Raw genomic sequence first — 5,467 nt, 5'->3', positions numbered from 1 at the left:
CCCCCCCCCCGAGGCACCGGACGGTTTGCCAGAACCTCTTTGGAGCCGATCGATAGTCTTTCTCCATGGCCTCTTTGGAGCCGATCGATAGTCTTTCTCCATGGCCTCACCGAACTCCTCCCATGCCCGATTTTTTGCCTCTGTGACTGCCGCTGCTGCGCTCCGCTTGGCCCGCTGGTACCCACCAGCTGCTTCCAGAGACCCACAGACCAACCATGCCCTGTAGGCCTCCTTCTTTAGCCTGACGGCCTTACCGCTGCGACTGGCCCCAGCGGCCTTGCGGCCACAGCTCACAACCGCCGCCTCGACAATGGCAGAGCAGAACAAGGCCCATTCAGACTCAATGTCCCCCTCTGCCCTCGGGACGCGGTCAAAGCTCTCCCGGAGGTGGGAGTTGAAGATCATCTTGACCGGTTCTTCCGCCAGGCGTTCCCAGCAGACCCTCACTGCTCATTTGGGCCTGCCAGGTCTGCGCGGCGCCCTTCCCTGCCATCTGATCCAACTCACCACCAGGTGGTGATCAGTTGACAGCTCTGCTCCTCTCTTCACCCGAGTGTCCAGAACATATGGTTGCAGGTCAAATGATTTGACTACAAAGTCAATCATCGACCTGCGACCTAGGCTGTCCTGGTGCCACGTGCACCGATGGACATCCTTATGCTCGAACATGGTGTTAGTTATGGCCAAACTGCGACCCACACAAAAGTCTGAGTTCTAACTGAACACCACTCGGGTTCAGATCGGGCAGGCCGTTCCTCCCAATCACGCCCCTCCAGGTCCTGCTGTCATTGCCCACATGAGCGTTGAAGTCCCCCAGCAGAACAATGGAGTCCCCGGTCAGGACACTATCCAGCACCCGTCCCAGGGACTCCAAAAAGGGCGGGTACTCTGAACTGCTGTTTGGCGCATAAGCAGAGACAACAGTCAGGACCTGTTCCCCGACCCAAAAGCGCAGGGAAGCAACACTTTTGTCTACTGGGGTGAACCCCAACGTACAGGCAGAGAGTCTGGGGGCTATCAGAAAGCCCACCCCGGCCCTCCGCCTCTCACCCGGAACAACTCCAGCAAAGGAGAGAGTCCAACCCCTCTCAAGGACTTGGGTTCCAGAGCCGGAACTATCAACCCCTCTCAAGGACTTGGGTTCCAGAGCCGGAACTATGTGTCGAGGTGAGGCCGACTATATATCTAGCTGGTAACGTTCAACCTCTTCCACAAGCTCTGGCTCCTTCCCCGCCAGAGAGGTGACATTCCATGTCCCAAGAGCCAACTTCCATAGCCGAGGATCGGACCGCCAAGGCCCCCGCCTTGTTCTGCTGCCCGATCCACAATGCACCACTCCCTTCTGGATCACTCTGCGGGTGGTGGGCCTGCAGGGGGACGAGCCCATGTAGCCGGTTCGGGCTGGGCCCATGGGCGAAGGCCCGGCCACCACGCGCTCGCCCACAGGCCCCAACCCCAGGCCTGGCTCCAGGGCGGGGCCCCAGTAACCCTCCGGGCCGGGTACACGTTCTCCTGTTGTTGTCCATCATGAAGGGTCTTTTGAACCGTTCTTCGTCTGACCCTTCGCCCAGAACCAATCTGCCATGGGAAACCCTACCAGGGGCAAAATGCCCCCGACAGCATAGCTCCTAGGGTCACTAGAGCACTCAAACTCCTCCACCACGATAAGGTGAAGGTTCTCGGAGGAGTAATATTATATGGAAGGGCATTTATGAGGCCCTAAAGACTAATTAGAAATATAATAATATTTATAAAAGAAAAAAAAATTATATACTATCTTATACATCAAACTACTAGACCCATGTTTTTCAGAATACAATTGTGAGCAAAACCTCATGGTGCAAAGTATTAACTCAAATAGAGATAATTATCAAGATATCACCATGACATCACATGTGACAGTAGCAGAGAATACCACATAAACAGCAAAGCCGGTGAACAAGAGACAGAATAAACAGCAAAAGCACTCAACAGATTTCATACTTTTCAGACTAATAAGTAATATTATTACTTTCAATAATGTTGTTGTAAGCTACTGTTATTACCTGCATCTCTCTCTCTGTCTCTCTCTGTCTCTCTCTCTCTCCCTCCCTCTCTCTCTCTGTCTCATTGTGTCATGCGGATTACTGTTAATTTATTATGCTGATCTGTTCTGTACGACATCTATTGCACGTCTGTCCGTCCTGGAAGAGGGATCCCTCCTCAGTTGCTCTTCCTGAGGTTTCTACCGTTTTTTTCCCCCGTTAAAGGGTTTTTTTTGGGGAGTTTTTCCTTATCCGCTGCGAGGGTCATAAGGACAGAGGGATGTCGTATGCTGTAAAGCCCTGTGAGGCAAATTGTGATTTGTGATATTGGGCTTTATAAATAAAATTGATTGATTGATTGATTGATACTTCCATCTTTCAAAAGCTCAATTCACTGATGAAGATTATGAGTTCCAGTTGAAAGCTCAAAATAAAACCAAGGGGGCCTTTGAGTTGAGATCATTTTGTCACAAAACATATTAACCCTTACCAACAGTGACATCGGACTTACATAGAACAGTGTTGGGTATCCTCCTGCCATGTGCACTAATAGTTAAGGTAATGTAGAGGTGATCTTGCTGTCTGACATAACAAACCTGTTCTCCACAGGATGTGATGGTTAGTTCCAGCACTGATGAACAAATACAGTAAAACTGTTTGAAAATGATCACATGCAAGTCAAAATTGTTCTAAAGGTTTTTGAGTTTAAAGGTTCAGTGTGTAGGATTTAGTGGCATCTAGTGGTGAGACAGTGGAACTGAAACTTCTCCTGTGTGCCACACATGAAGGAGAACTACAATGGCAGACACAAAAACAACAATGGCCCTCTATAGGGCCAGTGTGTGATTTGTCTGTTCTGGGCTACTATAGAAACAACACGGTGGACTCTGTATACAAGGAACTGCTCCCTATGTAGACATAAACAGCTCATTATAAGGTTAGGAAGACACAACGATTCTTCTCATAAGATTATACCCTCATGAAAGCATAATTATTAGTATTAATTTCTGCCAATACACCCCCTAAATCCTTCACACTGGACCTTTACCCATTTGGTATTCTCTACAGGGTCCCCACTAGGGCTGTCAAAATTGCTAAAAAATGACGTTCGAATATTCTTTCTAAAAATAACTCATAGGTTAGAACCATTAGAATTTTTTTTTTTTTCGCATTATGTCCACAAGAGGGCAAACTAATACAAGGAAACATACTTGTATATGTATTAATACAAGGAAACATAACTACTTGTAGGTATTTTTATTTCAACATAAACGTCTTTGAAAACATTTACATACCTACACATTAAAACACATAAAACAATTATCTATAACATTACGTTATAAACGACTGCGGACCTCTCGCTCGCCCACCCTCTCTGACCCGTCATGCATTGCGTTCAGTGCAGCGGCCCAGGCCAACGCCCACTTGCAAAGAGGACACCTGCAGTGCTGTTTTTTTTTTCTCCACAATCGAATATCAATTTTCACATTCGAAGGTCCATTTTTTTTTTTCAAATTCGAATTTAAATTTGAATTTAGAATATTCGTTGACAGCCCTAGTCCCCACACATTTTTATGCCTCCACGCCAGCAATGGCTGTTGCTGGAGGCAGTATGTTGTCAGGTTGTCCGTCCATATGTCAGCACGCCCGTCGGTACATCCATCCATCTCTTTCGGTCTTTATTTGAAATAAAAAGTAGAATTACAGACTTGTGGCACCACTCAAGTTGCATTTAGAGTTTACAGGGTGGCTGTGGCTCAGGGAGTAAAGCGGGTCATCCACTAACTAGGAGATAAGCACTTTGATTGCCAGCTCCTACAGTCAGCATGTCAAAGTATTGGGGCAAGATACTGAACCCCAAATTGCTCCAGTTGGCTGTTTTATCAGTGTGTGAGTATGTTTAAGCTGAGTAGCAGGTGGCACCTTATATGGTAGCCTTGGCCACCAGTATGTGAATGAGTGTATGTAGTGTTAAAAGTGCTTTGAGTGGTTGGAAGACTAAACAGCCACAGGGATATTTACGTCCATGTCTGCGAAAACATGGATGGTTCACACACGTCTTTCCAGAAGATCAACACAATTCCAAGATTAGTGTCACCAATTCAGTATCTGACCAAAAGTTTCCCCTTCTGTTCCTGAAATATGACGTTGAATAATGGCCAGAAAAAGTGTTTTTGCAGAACATTATGTCATGAGGAAATTGACCTTTTGGATATAAAATGTCATCATTTTATTCTGTTAAACATTTGTGTGAAATGTTGTCATATTCTGTGTATAAATTCTTGATATTGATATATGGCTTAAAACATGTTTTGTAAGGTCAGAGTGATCTTGACCTTTGACCACTAAATTCTAATCAGTTCATTGTTGAGTCCAAGGTGATGTTTGTGCCAAATTCGAAGAATTCCTTCAAGGCCTTTTTGAGATATTGTTTTAATGAGAATCGACAGATACAAGGTCACACTGACATTTAACCACCAAAATCTCATCACCTCAATTTCATTGTTGACTCATAGTGGATGTTTGTGCCAAATTTGCAGAACTTTCCTCAAGGCATGGCATTATTTCAACTGCCACCAATTAAAGCAGTATTATTCCAAAATAAAGCTCTGAACAAATGACACCTTTGCTTATGAAAGGATTGTGAAGAAGACTATGAATTGTATGATTTAGTACTGACATGGGCACCTCAGTTTTTTAAATGTTTTCTTCCCCCCAAAAAAGAATAATATATTTTAGAATTTACCTGGGAACCAGCGGAACTCATGCTCCTCCTCCGCTTTGGACAGATTTCCAGCAGCCTGTGACGTGCTGGTTTGATCACAGCTGGTTATCTAATACTGAGCATGTCTGAGATGTAGACAGTACAGAGGAGCGCCATGGAGGCATTTCCGAAAAGAACCAAGAGTCCTGCACCTGGTCGGGTGCCCATGGGTACGCGACAAGTAGCCTGCAGGCAGCTGTGTAACGGGTTAAAATATGTATTTATACATAAATTCATGGGTAAAAATGATCATGTGGGTGAAAACGAAAATATATTTTTCATTTTTCAGAATCTAACATTATTATCAAGCCGCAATTCCTTTTACTTTGAAAGTCAATAACAAGCTGAACCTTTGACCCCCTCAAACAAAAGGGTTTCAAATAGGCCACTCCCACACTTAAATAACCTTCCTCATCCTGGATTTTCTCCTGAGAGGGCTGATTGGTGGATCTCTCCACCTGATCTCAAGGAGTTATGTACCCTGCTTAGTAGTTCCCCCTGCTGGCCCCCAACTGGCATTATTCCTCCTCATCCAAATCCACTGTCTAGCTCTGGCTGCTTCATCTGACATTTCCTTCACTGTCTTCCTCAAACTCTGTCCCCGCACTCCGAGTTCCCCCAGGAGCGAGACAGCTGATCTTGCTATGAATCCCCTACACCCCACTTCCACTGGACAAAT

The sequence above is a fragment of the Epinephelus moara genome, chromosome 16 (genome assembly GCF_006386435.1).
Source record: "Epinephelus moara isolate mb chromosome 16, YSFRI_EMoa_1.0, whole genome shotgun sequence".
In the NCBI taxonomy this organism is placed as follows: Eukaryota; Metazoa; Chordata; class Actinopteri; order Perciformes; family Serranidae; genus Epinephelus; species Epinephelus moara.
Note: the sequence above shows the minus strand (reverse complement) of the source record.